This window comes from Pongo pygmaeus, chromosome 19 (assembly GCF_028885625.2).
Source record: "Pongo pygmaeus isolate AG05252 chromosome 19, NHGRI_mPonPyg2-v2.0_pri, whole genome shotgun sequence".
NCBI lineage: Eukaryota > Metazoa > Chordata > Mammalia > Primates > Hominidae > Pongo > Pongo pygmaeus.
Genome location: NC_072392.2, coordinates 79430792 through 79451722, shown reverse-complemented (window position 1 = coordinate 79451722; position 20931 = coordinate 79430792). Strand labels below are relative to the sequence as shown.

General features: G+C 37.6%; 1 protein-coding gene across 2 annotated transcripts in view; it reads right to left on the bottom strand.

Moving 5' to 3' along the window:
* NSF (N-ethylmaleimide sensitive factor, vesicle fusing ATPase) overlaps positions 1-20931 on the bottom strand; it is a 166026-nt gene that overhangs the window by 92056 nt on the left and 53039 nt on the right. The gene's annotated exons all lie outside the window — the stretch shown is intronic.

The following is a 20931-nucleotide window of genomic DNA, read 5'->3' as shown; positions in this document are numbered from 1 at the left end:
GATTACAGGCGTGAACCACTGCACCTGGACATAAATTAATATTTGATCATTTAAGTTTCCATAATTACAACTTCTCTTATAGTTCTGTTGAAAATTGTAAATTGGAACTAGAGTCATGAGTATTTTCTTAGTTCTACTTGACTTACCATTTCAGTAGTACAATATAATTATTTACTCTAAGAGCATAACTTTCATTGACTCATTATTTAGGAGGGCCTTTTTTTTTTTTTTTTTTGAGACAGGGTCTCACTCTGTTGCCCAGGCTTTGGAGGGCAGTGGCACTGTCTCAGCTCACTGCAATCTCCATTTCCCAGGCTCAAGCCATCCTCCCGCCTCAGCCTCCCAAGTAGCTGGGATCACAGGTGCACGCCACCATGCCCGGCTGATTTTGTATTTTTTTGTAGAGATAGGGTTTCACCATGTTGCCCAGGCTGGTCTCAAACTCCTGGGCTCACGTGATCAGCCTCCTTGACCTCCAAAGTGCTGGGATTACAGGTGTGAGCCACCACGCCCGGCCTTAAGGCTGTCAATCAACATCTAAAATAGGCTATCATCTACACTTGTTTATCGTGCACTTATCAAATCTTTAAGAAATGGAAATACTTAAGACCAAGACCACTACTCCTGATACCATCTGGGCAGTCAGGTCTTTGACCATCCATTTTCGCGGCACTATTCTGTCTGGTAGAGACTTGCTGTTGTCCCACCAACTTCAAAATGCCAAGAGCACTCTGAGTTTTGCTATGCTAGTGAAAATGGCCTATTTCCTGAGCACCAAGCAGCTGTGCAAGCTGTCTACCATCTGACTGGTCTATATCCAAATCAGTCAACTTAGATTTAATATAGATTTTCTCATTAGATAGCCTAGAACTAAAGATTAGATGTGTGTAGCAATGCTCCAAACTAATCTTTGCTGACACCCCCACCCTTTTACACTCCCTCATAGGGTGTTGCCTGGTATTTCATGAATTCTTGATGACAAAGATCATGCTTCTTCTATAGCAGGTCTGCCTTGCTGCCAACTGGCAGCATGTATCTTTACTGGTTTCAGAATTTTATAGTTTTTTCTTTCTTTGTTTTTTTTCCTTCTGTCCCTTAGCTTTTAACTCCTTTTATGTGTTGTTCTATTAGGCCCCTACTTCAGCCTAGCAAATATCTTCCCTAGCAGACAATTTATTTCTTCTTTACTACACCTGGAATTTCTACTTACTCTAACAGTTCATGTTCTTCTGTCCCCAGAAATCACCTCCTTTATTAATGCCACCTAATTCTGATCATATCTTTGGGCTCGATCCTTCAGTACTTAGAGTAGCAGCTGTCAAACTTTAATATGCACCGATGTCCAATGGAGCTTGTTAAAATGCAGATTTCCAGACATCACTCCTAGAATCTGAATTCATTAAGTCTGGAGTGAAACTGAATATTTAACAAGCGCCCTAGGTAACTCTAATGTAGGCCAGAGAACACACTTTGAAAAACATCATTCATAGTTACAACTGACAATACATTACATTGTTTTATTCTAAGAGTTCTTAGCTTATTTTTTTTAAGTGTATATGTTCTATAGCCTCAATTAAATCATAAGCTGATAAGGACACACTGACAAGTTGTAGCTATAGAAGAGAAAAGAGCTATTCTAACAAGATTAAAAGTTATCAAGAATAGATGTTTTCTGCACTTGAGTACAGCTCAGGGAGATACAGTTTTGTGAGAGATGACTGGGAATTTCATTCATTAGTAAATTAGATAAGCATTAAGATAGAATGTCGATGTCAAAAATGTTAGCACAATTTCGGCCTACATTAAAAGACTAGTGTTTTAAATAAAGAATAAATAGTTCTGATCTATTTTACAACAGAGACCACATTTGCAGTACTCCACTAAATTCTAGGTTTCACAGCTTAACGTTAATATACATAAATGTTAAAGTTCACAGAAATGTGAAAAGGATGGTAAAGGGCTAAAAAGACTGGCTGGAAAAAACCAACCAAGCTTAGGAGAATTAGCTTAGAGAAAAGAGGAATCTGCAGGGAGGTCTGGACAATGCTTTCTTCATATCTAAAGAGTGTTCATAAAGAAGTAGGATCATGCTTGTTCTGTGTAGTTTCAGAGGAAGAACCAGAGCTTGTAGGAGAAGATACAAGCAAATATATCTTACCTTAACACAAGGAAGACTAAACTTAAACCTATAGTTGTCCAAAAGAGGAATGCAGCCTTAGGAGGGAGTGAGATTCTTGTCACTGGAGGAACTTAAGCTTAGCCTAAGGAACCTGGCAGAAGTTACTCAGCAGAAATGCAGAAGAGGGCCAGGCATAAGTAATCCCAGTACTTTGGGAGGCCGAAGCGGGTGGATCACCTGACGTCAGGAGTTCCAGGCATGAGTAATCCCAGCACTTTGGGAGGCCGAAGCGGGTGGATCACCTGACGTCAGGAGTTCGAGACCAGCCTGGGCAACATGGTGAAACCTCGTCTCTACCAAAAATACAAAAAGCCAGGCACGGTGGCTCATGCCTGTAATCCCAGCACTTTGGGAGGCCGAAGCGGGTGGATCACCTGACGTCAGGAGTTCGAGACCAGCCTGGGCAACATGGTGAAACCTCGTCTCTATTAAAAATACAAAAAGCCAGGCATGGTGGCTCATGCCTGTAATCCCAGCACTGTGGGAGGCCGAGGCGGGTGGATCACCTGACCTCAGGAGTTTGAGACCAGCTTGGGCAACATGGTGAAACCTCGTCTCTATTAAAAATACAAAAGGCCAGGCACGGTGGCTCATGCCTGTAATCCTAGCACTTTGGGAGGCCGAGGCGGGCGGATCACAAGGTCAGGAGATCAAAACCATCCTGGCTAATATAGTGAAACCCCGTCTCTACTAAAAATACAAAAAATTAGCCAGGCATAGTGGCGGGCGCCTGTAGTCCCAGCTACTCAGGAGGCTGAGGCAGGAGAATGACGTGAACCCGGGAGGTGGAGCTTGCAGTGAGCCGAGATCGTGCCACTGCACTCCGGCCTGGGAGACACAGCCAGACTCCATATCGAAAAAAAAAAAAAAAAAAATTAACTGGGCATGGTGGCACACGCCTGTAATCCTAGCTACTTGGGAGGCTGAGGCAGGAGAATCTCTTGAACCAGTGGGGCAGAGGTTGTGGTGAGCCAAGATCTTGCCACTGCACTCCAGCCTGGGCAATAGAGTGAGACTCCATCTCAAAAATAATAATAATAATAATAATAAAGAAATGTAGAAGAGATTCAAATAAAAAACAGGTGTGTGAACTAGATGGCTAAGATCCCTTGCAATACTGAGATTCTGTGATTCCTTTGATGTTCTCTGATAGAATCTGGTAGTTTTGTACAGTAAGCTTTGAAATAAATATTCCAGGATGGAAAGGAAGAAGACTAAAGGCAAGGAAGATAATAAAGAGGCTACTGCTGTAGTGCAAGGGTATTGACTAAAGCAATGAAAAAGAAAAAACAAATGATAAAGGCAGAAAAAAATTTAGGAGTATTCAATAATAAATTTGACAAATGCATGAAAAACAAAGGAAAAGGGGATAGATGTATCATGACTCCACAGACCTAAAAAAGAAAGGTAACTGGGAAGGGATAACTACTTGTAGAACGAGAAAGAATGTAACAAAGTTTTAAACATTTCAAGAATTCATTTCAGTAAAAATTCTTATGGGGGATGGTGAAAACATCTGAAGATATATGGTAAAGGTCATCTAAAAATGACCACTAAATGCCTGGATAAAAGGAATTAATAAATTAATGAAATACTGTCTTTCGGAAATGGGATTATTAGACCTCCTCTTTGAGTGGTACAGATCTGTGCTTGTGGACTGAGGGAGGAGGAAGGCAAAGGAAGTGTAGGAAGGAATAAAGGAATAAAGTGTCTGTAGTTAGGCAAGATTACCTGCACGTTCTGTGCATTTTATTTTACTGTGCTGTGCACATAGTGTATACACAGGGTCCCCGACTTAAACCGGTTTGACTTAACAATTTTTTTTACTTTATGATGGTATAAAAGCAATATGCATTTGGTAATGCTCTTCGATTTACAATCAGTTACGACAGGATAAACCCATAGTCAACTGAAAATATTGTAAGTCAAAAATGCACTCTCAACTTAGGATATTTTCAACTTACAATGGGTTTGCTGAGACATAATCCATTGAGGGTTATCTGTACAATGGACAAGCAAGTCCTAATTTTACATCTTGTTGTCTAGATGATAAAGAGGTTGCTAATGTTTGACAAAAGAAGAGATGATGAACTAAAACATCTTATATACTTTTCTTGTATGCCCGAAAACTTCATAGGTAAGACTATCTTCTGAAAACAACTTTTGGAATGCTGATATTGTCCATTAGGCTGATAATGATAAGAAGGAAGTGAGAAGGGGAAGTGTACTTGGCTATAATGTTCATATTTAGAAGATACTTGCAGATTATAGCCTTTGTTATATGCACACAATTTAATCAATGCTATCATTATACAGTAGACATTTGAAACATGTAGTCTTCACAAAATAACACACTTTAAGTAAGTTTATGTCAATTAACAGGAATGACTGTCTTTAGAATGGAACTGTTAAACTTTATCTCTTTGAGCTATACTCTTTGCTCATTGGGTAGTAAAGGAGGTGGGAGACACAGGAAGTGACAGTGGAAGAGTTCTGTGCCAGTGTGTTTTGAGATAAACGCAGATTATCTACTCGTCGTTCTGCAAGTGCATTTACTTAGCATTCTTGTGTATGCAAAGGACAAACAAGGCCCCAATGCTGAGACGTGCCCAAAGTATGCTGAAAGTTTAAGTAGTAAAATGATTCTTTGATAAATGTCCTCTTGTTAGAGTTTTTAGCAAGGCTTGTTGTCTGGGAGTGACTGTTGTTAATCCATCTTGTAGAGCTATACGCATTTCTGTACTTATTCATTGAGCTGGAGAACGAAGAAGAAAGGCAAAAGGAAGGTTCTTTGCAAGTATGTTCATATCTAGAAGATAGTTTCATATTGTAGCCACAGTTCTAGAAGTGATTTTTTAGTAAAGTGCCTCTGTTTATTAGTCCTTACTTCACAACACTAAGCTTTCCAGATGTTATGAGGTGACAATGTATAAAAGTAGAGCTAGTGAATTAACTGGTTAGTAAATTAATTTCATTAGAAAAGAAGCATCTTGGAAATGGCAATGTTAAACCACCTATGAGCAGTATACATCAGTACATACTGGATTGCTAAGGAAGGGGCAGAAAGAAAGGTAAGGGAAGAGATATATATAGATATGTCCATATTTACAATCTGATTATAACCACTGACATATGTGTGCTTTTTTCTTGGTATACTTTGTGAATACTATATGAATTGTTAAATAATTAAGTAGAAACATCACTTCTGGTAATATTTTAATAGTGCAGATCTCATACTGAACTATCTAAGAAGCATTATACTTACTTGACTGCTTTGTATCTCATTTTATATTGGGTATTAAGTGAACACAGTCTTTAACTATAAACCTGCCAATATGCATTTCCAGAGACCTGTTGCCATTTTGTTTTTTAAGATATTTTTGTCCCCACAAAAGATAAGAAAATGTATCGTGAATATTTACCAATGTCTGAGTCCCAAAGCCCTGAATATTCTGATACTCAAGTACTCATGATATGCAAGAAAGCATGGCACATACTATATGAGTGTAACCATGTAAAAAGGTGTACTCAGTTATGTATATATGTATACACATACAAGGACTGGAAAGATACATCAGAATGTAAACTGCTTCTGTTATGGATGATTTTTTAGTTATATGCCTCTTGTGTTTTTCAGTTTTCTATAATGAACATATTAACCCCTAAAAGTTGAAAAAATATAAATGTTATTTTAAAAAGAAACAAATAAATAATAAATGCATATAAGATCCAAGAAGTTACAGATCAAGGCCAGAACTGCAGATATGGGAAGGGCTGTACTATGTGTTTTAATATGTTCTCTTATGTAATCAATTTTAAAACTATGAGCCAGGGTATTATTTTCACCCTCTTTTTAAGGAAGAGGTACTGAGGCTTACAGCGGTAAAGTGACCTTCCCCTGGTAAGGGGAAGACACATCTGGTAAGTGGCAGACCTGGAACTTGAATATCAATTTGCCTGATAAAGCTAAAACCCCAAGGAGAGCTCAGCTATTGACAGTGCTGTGTCTTGGCTTTGTGCCTGACACTCACATTCAGTGTACTTGAGAGAGAGCCTGGAAATCTGTATTTTTTTAACATTAAAAATTCTGGGCCAGGCAGGGTGGCTCACGCCTGTAATAACAGAAAAGGTGGGCGGCTCGCTTGAGGTCAGGAGTTCGAGGGCAGCCTGGCTAACATGGTGAAACCCTGTCTCTACTAAAAATACAAAAATTAGCCAGGCATGGTGGTGTGTGCCTATAATCCCAACTACTCAGGAGGCTGAGGCACAAGAATCGCTTGAACCTGGGAGGCAGAGGTTGCAGTGAGCTGAGATCGCACGACTGCACTCCAGCCTGGGTAACAGAGCAAAACTCTAAAAAAAAGAAAAAAAATTCTGATACATACCAAAGACTGAGAACCACTGTGTTACTGAATAGGAAAGACCCCACCCCGCCAAAAAAAAAAAAAAACACAAAAATAAAAACAAAAACAAACAAACTGAAGAAATGTGGTGAGCTCTTCAAAGTGAGAACAGACAATGCTCAACAGGAGAAGGCTAGGCTCTGCTGTTATACATTGGGGAACAAGGTATCACTCTCAACTTCCACAGATATTTACTGAGTCTCTATTATATACCCAAGAACTATGCTAAGCCAAGTTCTTTTAGGAGATGAGTAAGATAACCTCTGTTACAAATAGCTCAATATTAAAAATCAAAGATACAACTATACAGAACCAACATTTAAAAAGGGCTATGAGGAGCCAAAAAGTAAAACAATTACTTCTATTAGGAGGACGTAAGTGTGACAGATCTTCCAAAGGCAATCAAGCTGAAACTTGAAGAATGGGCAAATACATGGCATCTTCCCTGCAGAACCTATGTATAGACCTTTATATTTCACTGAAACGACATTCGTAAGGTGACTATTCTGAAAAAGTTTCTATTTCTAGTCTATCTTCCCATTTTTATGATGAGGAAACTAAGACCCAAAAGTCACAGTCATTCAATGACAAATCCAAAACTAGACTCCAAGTCTCTTGAAACCTTGTCTATTAGTTTCTCATGAAACCATTATATTTTTTATATTTCTATTTCTCTTCCAGAATACCTGCTTAGTGATTGCTTTGATCTCCTTAACATCTGACTTTTCAAAAAGGAAGTCTAAATTTGGCAGTGCATGTCAAAAACATTTACACTTGTGAATGCTTTTTGATTCAGCAATTCTACTTCCAGGAATTTATCTTAAAGAAATATGAATGTGTAGAAATATTTAGTTTCTAAGGTGCTTGTTAAACATAGTCTATAATAGTAAAAAACTGAATACAATTTACATGTCTAACTAGAGGGGATTGATTAAACAAACCACAGCATTATCATTCTACAAAATAAAGAATGTTATAGAAGAATATTCAAGAAAAACTGTTAACTTACTGAGTGGGGAGAAAACCAGTTATAAAACAGCAAAATGCTTTTTTTTTTTTTTTTTTTTTTTGGCTCTATGTATATATAGCAAAAACTAGCTGGATGATATACTCCAGAATATTAATGGTACTTTTTCAGGGTTTTTTGTTTTTTACAATGAGTGATTGTTTTATTCTTCTTATTCATCTACATTTTTGAAATTTTCTACAATAAACATGTATTACTACAACTATAAGAACTAATACAAGTTTTTTCATAAACATAGATCTAAGAGTCCCTCTAAAAGCTGAGGAGGTGACCAGGTGAAAAACAAAGATATTTTTCCTGGATCCCTGGGGCCCACTGGGGAGGCTGCAGTAATCTAAAGGCAGTAAGGGGCTTTCTGAATCTAATTCACGTTCCAGAAAACAGTGAAGCTTATTTTGGAGACTGGGAAGTACAGTTTCATATCCAAGTTATGAAATCTAGAGTTAAAAAGCCCAACAATAAATCAAATTGTCTTAAGTGGCTGAATCATGAAGCCTAAAGGGCACCAGACTAACCTGGATTCCAGCCCCAGTAGACAAGCAGTGACTTTAGCCTAAATAAGTTGCCTTATTCTTCTGAGGTCCCAATGTCCTCATCTACAAAATAAGAATGACACAGGTAAGATCAGCATTTCTCAAACTGGTGTTCCTTGGAAACATAAATAGGTCTGTCTTTATGTAAGTATGTTAAGTTTAAGTAAATTTGGTAAATGCTACACTAGATTATTCCTTAGGTCTCTGATTCAAATATATAATTACCTTAATGCATTTAAATCTATATCTATAGATACACTGTCTACTTTTGATTTTCTCACAATAGAGAGGAATACTAGATAATATGAAATAGATGACAATCATCCAAAGAAAAATTCATACCTTGACAGGAGCAACTGAAAACAGGAAGCAAAGGGTTTAATAATAGCAAGAGGAGCAAAAATAGCATTCAAGTAAGATAATAAAAGTCATAAATTTAAACAATGTCTTTCAGTCTGTTTTGTCTCTCCTTCCAAATGATCTTTTTCTTCAAGTTATTTTATGAGTTGCTAAAATATTATAAGTTCAACCCATTCTTTTTTTTTTTAAGATTCATTTCTAGATAACACGAAGAAAAAAGGGTTCGATCTTTTGACTGTGGCAATAAACTATCATCTGCCTATCCTTGGGCTGACACACTATCCCACCTGGAGCCATTATGACTTATAAGACAAATCCAAATTTTGAAGAGCTGAGTTCTATTTCATTTAGTATCACCCATGGTCATACTGCAATAGCCAGATAAAGATCACACTACAGAGAATTTGTAACTCATTTAAGTGAGTCTTCCCCATCTCCCTTTCTCTAAGCTCATCACAGCCACAATTGGCTCCCTCAGTAGTCACAGAGGAAGCCAAAGTAATCAGGTAACACATACAAAAGTAAACAGTAACAACAAAGAGAAGTTTTACAGAAAGAGAAGTCTAGTAACACAGGAAAGTGTAAGGTAAAGGGGTAGTTGTGAATCAACATGGAAATGTCCCTGGAATGCACTAATAACCTTCAATGTGAATAATTCTCCTGTGTATATTTGAAATTTGACGGGACATATCTAATGTGTAGATTAGCAACACACTAATTATAGGTTTATCCTACAGTAACCAGTCATTATGAAAAGGTGCTTAAGTCTTGCTAAGATTTCTCCCTCATGATGGGATTCTAGATAGATTTTAAAATCAAAGCACTTAAAAAAATCATATCATCAAGGATAAATTCAAGTAAACACTTTAGCAAATAGCATAGACGTTCAAGCTACAGATGTGTGCATCTTTATAAGTTTGCAGTCACTCAAGTAAAAATAGGATTTGTAAGAAAAGGATTCAAACTATTACTTGCTCTGATAAAAGATACTGTATTAAAGCCAGAGGTGTTGGTGAAGAAGTCAAAGCCACAAATAAATCTTTGAATATCTAATACAGTACCCATAATAATTTTCAATGTCTAATTTTGCACTATGAGTAAAATGGTATATGAAAGGGATTTATTGCTGTCTTCTGTGACTTCCTTTACAAACATGAAATAACATTATGTTAATTCTTTAAAAAGCAAAAACGTGAAACCCAAGTTTCTTGCAGGTTTTTTTTTTTTTAAAGTAGGAACATATTAAACATACTAAAGGTAGACTGCTCTAAGTAACAAATCATATGGAATTCCAAGGCAAGTCTTATTTGAATCATGGTAGAAGTACTCTCAAATAATAACGTTTAAGTCCTGGGTAGCTTTTTACTAGCATTATTGTTAACATTCTAATTCTTCCCTTCCTCTGACATCCTATTCTCTATTGTGTCTATCAAGATAGCTGTTGTTTTTCCAAGTTAGTGTATCACATATAAGAAACTGACAAGACTTATAGAGGTGATAGAAAATTTATCTGCTCCTCTCCGATGGAATGTGATAAAAAGTAAATATAAATCAGCCAAAGTATGACTTCACAAATAAAGAAAAAATATTTCGAAGTGTCCCCTTGACTACCTTATCAACAAACACTGTTCAAAATGGGTAATTATAAAACATCATAGGAGGAAAATCTCAGGTGTTAACTATTTTCAACAGCAACAAAATTTAAGATAAGAAGAAAACACACCTTAACATTAGATTAAAGGGATTGGGTTATAAATTTTTGCCCTTTACAGAGCTCCCATAGTGCCTCTTGGCAATATAATCATAACAAATAACTATCATCCATGGAGTGTTTGACAGTCAGCCAGGTACTGTGTTAGAAAACTTACACACATTAATGTTACCTACCAATAAATAATTTTTCAGGCAAGGGTACCAAGGCTCAAGTAGCTGAGCGCTCAGGGCCCTGCCACATTGAGAAGCCTAGGGCCATACAAGTGAGTAGAAAGGAGACACAATGCCAACCTTGTTCTGGTGTGTGCCTAGGAGCCTTCTTACTGCTGAGGAAGAGACGCTAACTTACCATGACGGGACTTGTGTGGATGCAGATTTGCTAATACTATTTAACTTTTTAAAAAATAAAATGTTATCCGTGTGTTTTATCACAGAAAAAAACCCAAGATACACTACTAGGTTGAAAAAAAAAAAAAGTCAGGCACAGTGGCTGATGCCTGTTATCCCAGCATTTTGGGAGGCTGAGGTGGGAGGATTGCTTGAGGCTAGGAGTCTGAGACCAGCCTAAGCAACATAGTGAGACTCCAATTCTACACACACACACACACACACACACACACACAAACGCGCGCGCGCGCGCAAATTAGCTGGGTGTAGTCCCAGCTACTTGGCAGGCTGAGGTGGGAGGACTGCTTGAGCCCAGGAGTGTGAAGCTGCAACGGAGTATGATTGCACCACTGCACTCCAGCCTGGGCAACAGAGCAAGACCCTGTCTCAATAAATGAATGAATGGATTGATTATACATTATTGTATAAATACTTAGGAAAGTGTTTGAAAAATTCATACCAATCTCTTTACAGTGACTACCTCTAAGAGAGGGAGTAAAACTGGAGCAGGTAGAATGGAGATTTAACTTTTTACTCTATCTGTGCTGTTTTATGAGGACACATTATTTTTATAATGTGTTTCTATTTAAAAATAGAAAATACATGTGTGCATTCACATGCACAAACTCACACAGATGCAATATTGACCTGATGCCCTTAAATGTGAACACTCTTGTTATATATAGTGCCCTTACATAAGAATGGCAGTTCCCAGTGAAGCAAATGGTAGCTCACAAGTACCCAAGAAAATACTCTTCCTTTTCTTATTTCTGGAGCCTAGTTCCATTTGGGACCAATCCAAGAGGTCTTTCCTAAATTCAGAATCTAAGAGGATCTACATGGATTTAGTAATGAATTATAAACATCATATCTGCTTTGACTTTTAAAGACATGGCTCAGTCTTGCTCTTTAAATGCATCTGCTGCTTCTCCATGTGGCCTACTTTGCTAATCTGGTCCACAATGTGCCTTATGTTTTACACAGTACTGCTTTGGGATGGGTAAATACGGTGTTACTCCCACACAGACTGTAAGCATCATGAAGGCAGGGCTTGGATCAAACTGTCTAAGTGTTCTGTTTAATTAATCAAGATTAATCAAGTTCCTGGCATTTATTCACTTCCTGAAAACTTATAAGCCAGACACCATGCTGGGAGGAGAAAATATGACAGTGATCGAAATAAACAAGGCCTATTCCTTACTGAAGGTATACCACGTTTGTGAGGACAGGGACATGGAGAAAGGACTTGGAATACAGACATGTAATAAGCAATTATAACACAATGTAATAATGCATAAAATAACATGGAGCTATTAGAACACACAGGAGGAACACTAAAGCCTACTCATTCTAGAAACAGTGAGATCAAAGCTTTGGCCGGAAGAGTGAACAGGAATTGGATGAAAAGATGGTTAGGCAAAAAACAAAAACAAAAACAAAAACAAAAAAAAACACAAAACAACCCTAGGATACAGAGGTAAGAGAAAGTAGCATGGCAAATTAGAGGAACTGAAAATAGCACAGGCTGGCTGGAACCCAGAGCACGGGGGAGGGGCAAGCGCTGAGAGGTGAGGCAGGAAAGTTTAGCAGGGGCCAGATCACACAGGGCTTGTAAACCATGTAAGGAGTTAAGGCGGGCTGCTAAAGAGTTTGAACCAGTGCAGTGACAGGATCAGACTTGCCTTTTTATAAAAATCACTCCAGTTACAGTGTGGAGAATGGATTAGAGAAGGGCAAGGCTGAGGACTTATGGAACAATTCAGGCAAGAGATAATGGTGTCCTGAAGGAAGAGTGGCAGGGTGAGGCAGAGAGAACTGGAGGGATTTCAGAGAGATTGAGGAGATTGCAGAATTGACAGTCTATTCCGCGACTTACTGGAAGTGGGAGGTGAGGGAAAGAGAGGAGTTAAAGAAGGTGTCCAGATTTTTGGCTAGAGTATTGCCAGAGATAGAAAACACAGATATAGATGCATGTTTAGAGAGGACTGAGGGGGCAAGTGAATGTGTTTAATTTCAAGCTTACTATGTGATCATGAAATACCCAACACATTATGCCGGTACAAATCCAGAGTTCTAAACTGAGACCGAGGTGGCATATGCATATTTGAGAGTTAGCAGCATAAAGATACTAATTGAAGCTATGAAACAGATATGATTAATTTGGAGGAGAATAATTAGAGAAAAATAATAGGTCAAAGACAGACTCCTGAGGAACCCCAACATTTTAAGGGACACAAAAGAGATTGAAAAGAGACAGCCAGAGAGGTAAAAGGAAAACCAGAAATGGCTGGAGTGAGAAAAGCCAAGTAAAGAGGGTATTTCAAGCAAGAGTAGTCAACAGTGTGTTTCCTAAACATGTGCAGACTGATTGAAGCTAGGCTTCAATAAATTGAAATGCCAGTAATTCTTCCTCTCTTCAGTTCAGCTTCCAGTTTCCTTTCACAATATTGAAAATATGTGCAATGATATTCTCTACTTTTCCAAAACTATGTTCTCCTGATTTTCTTATTTCCAACATTTTCTCACAAGACCTGAGTCTCACCTCCAATTCTGTCACCCACAATAACTATTGCCAAATTCTGCCAGTTTCATGTCTGCAATTTTTTCATGTATTTTCTTCCCATTCCATTCCTGTTCCCTTCACCCCAATCCAGATTCTAAGTACCACGCACTGGACAACAATAGTCTACTGGTCTCTAAGACTGCTCGCCTCACCTCTTCTCTAAGGCATCTGTTCAAAAATTTCATTCATTTTGCAAATATTTACATAGGCCAGTGCTTCTCAAACTATGTATGCTAAGGTCCAGTTGTATTTTTTTTCCTTTTAAATTTCCAATCCATTGCAGACCAACATTTTTGTAAAATATACTTTTAAAAAAATTGCGATAATGTCAAATTGCTATAAACATTTCTAACTGCTTATTCTTAATTTCCAATATTTGTCTTATTGTGGACTGGTAACAGTGGTTCACGGTCCAACAATGACCTGCAACCTACATCCCAACACCCCTGATGTTGATAATACATGGACAAGAAGACATTACAGTTGTGCCTTCAAAGGCCTTTGAGCAATGGTTCTCAACACAGGACAGTTTCATCACATTTGTTTTAATCGTCACTGGGGCTCGGAGTGGTGAGGAAGGGAAGTACTGACATCAAGCAGAGGCCAGGGATGCCGCTTAACATCCTACGATGCACAGGTCAGGCGCCCTACAACTAAGAATTATCCAGCCTAAAATGTCAATAGTGCCGAGGTTAAGAAACTCCGCCTTAGGAGTGTAATGCAAATGAATAATTACATTAAGAACACAGCTGGATTCTAAGTATATACAAGGTGCAGGGAAACACAGGAGAAGCACCTGAGTCTGTCTGGAAGGTTCTGAGTCTGTCTGGAAGCTGAAACAGGGAAAGCACTTTAAAAAGAGTCCACATCTCCTCACAGATTTCCACAACCCAACCCAAAACTAACTTTTTAATCTTATTTCCTGTTTCTTCCAAACAACAGCTCTGTTAGACTGGTCTAAGTCATGAAGTCTATACCGTGTTTAGTCTGTCACTCTTCCCAGGATATGGACAACCATCCCCTTCCCTCCTTCTATCCAAAACCGCTCAGCATTTAAGGTCTTACTCAAGCTCTGCCTCTTCTATGAAGTCTTCTCGATGTGATTCCCTTTCAGTTCCTGTAGGGCTTATCAATTGTACTGCTCATCTGGCACTTAATCAAATACTGACCTTTGATATCACTTGTTATGTTGCTTAATTTTTAAATGATTATTTAACTTTAACATTTATGTTCCATCTCCAAGTTGACAGTTTAACACAGCTTCTCTGACACACCCATACCAGTTCCTTCCTTCCTATATTCTGCTACAACACGTGGCAAAAAACACACGAAAAAAGTGGCATTAGGTATTACAGCCTACCACCAAATCTTCATGTCTCTTGAGCTCATGACAATTTGAACACATCAGATTACTAGAAAAGTTAGTTATTTACAATGCAAAGGACACCCAGTCCCCAGACCAAATAATTATCCAGCCCAAAACCTCAATGGTGCCATGGTTGGCCCTTGGCTAGAACAAAGGCTGCCTCAATGATTGCTTCAAAGGCCCCCAAAAAAGTGAAGCTAGAAAGCCCATTAAAATGGTTTTACACTATGGGCTTTCATGGGAGAATAACACGTAATGGTTAAGGAAGTGAAATCTGGGGCTCGACTGCCTGGGTTCAAATCTGACTCTACTACTTACTAGCTGTGTGTCTTGGACCCATTACTTCACCTTTTTGAGACAGAGATTCCTGCTCCATAATATGGAGACAATACAGTGTCTACTTCTGAAGGTTGTTGTGAGGATTAATAAACACAATAATAAATAAAGCACACAGAACAGCGTCTGGCATTATATAAGTATTAGTCACCACCCTCATTATAATCACCAACTTACGTATGGGAGTAATGCAGGAGAAAACACCAACCGTTTCACTTCAGGGGTCATAGGAATTCAATTCCTCAAGAGAATGGTTTTTGAAGACTAAAAACAAATTCATGCCCAGTTCCTCAAATGTCAGAAGTTCTGCTCTCCCTCAGCTCGCTCTGCTCCCACTCTTTCTTCTTTAATGCTGCCTTGGCTGCCTAAAGGCCTGGATGCAAATGTTCTCATGTTTGAAGGGAAGACTCCTTACACCATTACTATAATGCAGAACATTCTGGGGGAAAGCAGTTTGTTATATATGGAGAAACTGTTTTTCTCTTCTTGACCAAATAGGATAGGTGTTCTGTCTACCCTCTAAGGGGCTGCCAGCAAAGCCCTTGGAATCCAGGCCTTTTACCTTGCACTCTCCTCTCTCCTCCTCCACAGAAAACGTCATGAAGGCCGAAGGATGTACCTGTTTCCTGCTGACTTTCCATGCTGATGGTAGAGTCACCCCAAGAAACATACTGTGATATTATCTTTTGTTTGTTGGCTTTTAAAATCATGTATTAGAAATATAATGTAATAAAACATTCAGATATAAAGGTAAAATTGAGTAAAAGAACAAAACTTTCCCTTTATTCCCCATCTTAGCTTCCCTTCCACGAAGTAAACACTTTTTTTAATTTTTAAATTAAAATTTTAATTTAAAAAAATAAATAAATGAGACAAGGTCTCACTATGCTGCCCAGACTGGTCTTGAACTCCTGAGCTCAAGTGATCCTCCCATCTCAGCCTCCCAAAGTGCTAGGATTACAGGTGTGAGCCACCACATTCAGCCATAAACCCTTTTTCAATTTAACGTATGTCCTTAGAGATTTTTAGAATGCATTTGCTTTTATATATTTTTTATTAACACAAACATGTCTCTACATTTGGAGCTATATCATTTTAAGATTAGCTCTAACCGGTTTCTTACTGGTGGGCACTCAGGTTAACACTTAGACCTCAACTTTGTAGTGACCCAACTGTTGATCTGTAAGTAACTCAACTGTAGTTGCCAGGAAATCTAATCCATTTGGCGACTCTGTAGACAGCACTACCTCTCCAAAAGATTTGTTTCTTAAAGTCTGTCTATAAATGCAAAATGCCAGGTGAATTTACACACAGTTTGACTTTCAGATATAAGCACAACTACTGTTCAAATATACATTTAACTTAAAAATTTAAAACCAATGGAAAAATTAATTCAAGGTTAAAAAAATTACACTTTATAGAAAGTTATCTAAAGTATTTTTTAGGGTCTACGCTTTGTCTCTAAATCCTGGTCTAGAGATTTTTGAAATCACATGGTCTTAAGCCATTTTATTCTTCTAATTAAAAAAAAAACTTTATAAATTTCCTGACCTGAAGTTTTTAGTAAATTATTACATTCCTCGTATCCAGGTATCATCTATAAGTACTTAGTGGAGAACAGCAAGGGAGAAATTTTGCATCTCTAACTAGTGAGCAACTGCTGTCTTTTCCTCTGCTAATAAATTACAGGCAGACTTGAACAGATGTCAGGTTGGCATTCAAAACCTAAAATATAGCTGAAAAGCAAGTTATGACTAATACAAGAAAAAAACATGAATGTCAGAAAGCTTCATTTTTTTTTTTCTTTTTTTCAAATTTCAGATAAGCTCTTTAGCCTTAGGGTTCCTTTTACAGAGCCCTGGAGTTCGGCTAGATGTCTTAACCCCCATTTAAAATGCAATCTCTCCTCATGAGTGGGGGTGTGAAAATGCATTTTAAGAGTGTCAGTGTTTATGTTAATCTTAGCAAGAACTCCCTCTCTCCCAAATATGGCATGCACAAAACCTTAGTGCCCTTTCTTCCACTGTTTTATTTGCACTGTTTTTAGCATGTGAAAGATGTCTGTGTGATTGAAATGTTCCTTATCTTCTCAGCAGTTCTATTTCATAGAGTAACTGCAACTTCACTTATGATATCAGAAAAGAGTTGCTTTCCTCTTGAATTTCAAAAGAAACCTTAAAAATACGATTGAAAATGGGCTTACAGAGGGAGACACTGGGGAAAGGAGACCAAAAAGAACACAGTGTCAGTTTCAAAGTATGGGGGCACAAGACCATAACAAGTGGCTTTCCTCCCCACTAGGTGGCCTGAACATCTACACCCCACAGATCCACTGAAAGACAGTGTGAGGCTGAGGTCTTCCCTCTTTACATCCTTTTCCTTCTAGGTCTTTCCTTGGGTAGATGTGAACCTATTCCCAGGACTACATTGAGAGATGCTGACTAATTCTTTAACAATTATTCCACTGTTCATTGAAAACGGTATGTTTTTTTGCTTTGACATTTATAATTTAGAGAGAATTGCCAGGGATGCTGAAAAAATGAAGTTTCTTTGCAGAAACTCTATCTTTGCTAACAAAATAGCTAAAGTGAGAACTGAGGTAATCAATCATTTATTTATCCTGAACACTGTCGACAAAACTGCATACAGGGGAATAAGTGTGGTAAATGTCCGAACACAAGTATTTAGTATCTATTCAGTTAACACCTGAATATGCTGAAAGACAGCAATCAGCTGTTGAATTTATTCACCCATACTTCCAGATACCAGCTTTGATGTTCACATTTCTACCCTGGAACTCAAATGTGGCTTCTATTAACCCATAAAGTTATGGATTTAAGGTAATTCTTAATTAAAAATCTGTTTTGTTGGGGGTTGGAGGGCATTCTAACTAAATACCTATTTGGTATTTACTAAGTGCAAGGTATAGGTTTAGTTTTCTTTGCTTGTTGCTCTCATATACTTCCAAGGAAGGGCTGCCCCACTTGGGTTTGGGTGAGCTCAACTGCTTCAGACAAGGGTAAAACTCAATAGTTACTCTGATTAAAACAATAACAAAAACAAAAGTCTAAATTGATATTCCCCTAAATAATCCCTTTTCCTTTATCCCTCAGTCTAGAGAGCTTTATGTAACTTCCTTTCTCCTTTAAGGGTTTCCTTGATTATAACTCTACAAAAATATAACAAAAGTACAAAAGCAGAAAGGTATACACTATCTTCTTTTTTTTTGAGATGGAGTCTTGCTCTGTCACCCAGGCTGGAGTGCAGTGGTGCGATCTCGGCTCACTGCAAGCTCCACCTCCTGGGTTCACACCATCCTCCTGCCTCAGCCTCCCGAGTAGCCGGGACTACAGGCGCCCGCGACCACGCCCGGCTAATTTTTTCTATTTTTAGTAGAGACAAGGTTTCACCGTGTTAGCCAGGATGGTCTCGATCTCCTGACCTCGTGATCTGCCCACCTCGGCCTCCCTAAGTACTGGGATTACAGGAGTGAGCCACCGCGCCAGGCCTAAGGTATACACTATCTATTTGAAAGACCTTCAAGAGAGAAACTAACAGATTGGAAACTCCATGACAGCTATTTTCATGTATATTACCTCATTGGTTCCCTAATTTTACTGCATAATTGTGTGCCTCTCGTTAAGTCCTTTAGTCCTCCTATATCTCATCAGCAACATTCTGTTTGTAGCTAAACTATATTTTCAATTTTGAAAAGGCAACATGAAGTTTTATGGACAAAAAGAAAGAACTCTGTTACCTAGAAGCATAATTATCAGTCTGATGAACATAATGACAGAAGAGAAGAATATTCTAAATTTATCACTTTGTAAATTTGAAAATTGATATACAGGCAAAAAATCCACTTAATTAAGATTCCTGTTTACAAAGTAGACATAACTTTAGACTCCATGGTAAAGACAATAATTTGGTCTCAAGCCAAAAGTAAAGTTTTCTGCTTAAAACAAAAAAAGCCCCATAACCTACATAAATTATTCTTTTCTAATCTTTTTTAAAAATTAGAACTGATTTAACCAGTCATACTCAGTGTCCAGCTGAATCTCCAAACCATATAGATCTGTCTATTTTTAACAAAGAGTGGGGGGAAAAAATCCATTTTGTTCCCACCTGACATGTCAAAAAAAAAAAAAAACACAGAATATGCATAAAAAGAATTTGTATAATTTTATTTATATTCTGTCAAAATATAACCATTTTTATTTATATACCTTTACCAAAGCCTAAGGAGAGCTTTATAACCACACTGTAATTGGAGTGCAAGAAAGGATTTTACTATACAATTCCCCCAAAATTCAAAGGAAAAAAGAAGCCTTATTGGAAGACAGGGAATGATATATGCATTACAAGAGAATTATTTCTCAGCCATTTAACCATTAAAAAAAAAAAGAGGGAGCTTTACTTTTTTTTTAGATACCCAGAAACTTCATCCAGAATAAAGAAAGTAAGTTTTTCAATTCAGCTCAAAAGCCAGGGCAGCTTTATACTAGTTTGTCTTTTCACTGAAATTGATAACAAATGCTTCCTAGTGGCAAAAAGCCATAAAGAGGAAAAAAAAATACTTTTCCAAAAGGATAGAATTCATTTTTTGTCTAATTAAATTAGTGTAAAAATATTAGAAAAATAAATCCATAAAAAAGGTTCTGGAAAGTGGCACTCATAAAATTCAAATCCATAGTGCTTAGTCAAAAAACACATCAAAAACAACAAAAAGCACACTACTGTAACTCAACTCATTTCAATACGGATATCAGGAACAGATGAAATTCACTAACAAATTCCAAATCTGTTCTGATTTAATTTAAAACTCTCCAACAGCTGGCAAGGTCACAAACTGACCAATGTGAGTCCAACTCCTTTACGCATTATCTACCCAACGCATACTGACGTTGCGCATAGCTTCAAGTGCAGGATCTAGATAATGCACAAATAGCAAATTAGTATCTCAATAACTGTATCTTCAATAGCTTCCAAACAGTAAGAAAACATTTATAATTAAAAGAGATGGCTTACTACCAATGCAGCTATTTTTCTACTTGTTGGCTAAATAGTATAAATGTTCAAAGAAACGGAATCATTAGACTCTTCCTGCACTAGATCTCAGTTCTGAAAACGAGTAAAAACATTCCACAAGAATAACTTAAAACATTTGGAATCATCTTTTTATCCCTGCTTTTACCCAAAATACACTTAAACAATATTTTAATGTCTTGATCGAAAATACACATTACCAAGATAGTGAACTACCACATTTTAAAATACTTTCCCAATTAAAATTCTGCTTTTAATGGACGTGGCCTTTGTATCTTTGAGATAAAAAGTACGCTATTGCCATTTCAAGGTGTATAAAACTCAGGTGATGAGGGTCTCTGTCATTTTCTCTTAATCCAATTCCAAACTCGACCTTTACCCAGTGAACAGGTGTGTGCCGTGCCTGTAATTTATCAGAGTGAGCAACCAGGCAGAAAGGCTACCAACAATAGAAGGCTAATACAATCCAAGCACTTAGTGCCTAGAAAGCAGTTCTTATCCCCACCATAATAAATATACTTTTATCTTCCAGTAGCAATTTAAAGATAAAGAATGATGAGGATGAGGGGAGTAATATATTCATATTCCTTCCATTTTTTTTGGATGCTGTTTTTACACTAATAGTCTGCCAGAAGCTGTTATGTTATACATTCCTTTCTCAGATATTCTGTTGCTCACATTCCAATCCAACGAATGACATGGATATGAAAACAGTCATGACAGCATTTCCACTGGGCAAATAAAGTCACTTCACACAGATAAATTAAATAAACCTTCAAGAAGAAAGTGATAAACGAATAGTGTACTTCTTTGTATGCAATACAGAAACTTCAATGTATATCCTGCATTTGTCTTTTTGGATCAAACTTATTTAATTTAAAAACATGCAAGTACCCATTTATTAGATATGAAGATGTACTAACTTGGTAATGCAACAGTACAATAAAAAGGAACGGCAGCTAACGTTAGAACAATGCACACGGTCTAATAGATAGTTATTATTCACCAGGGTAAATCT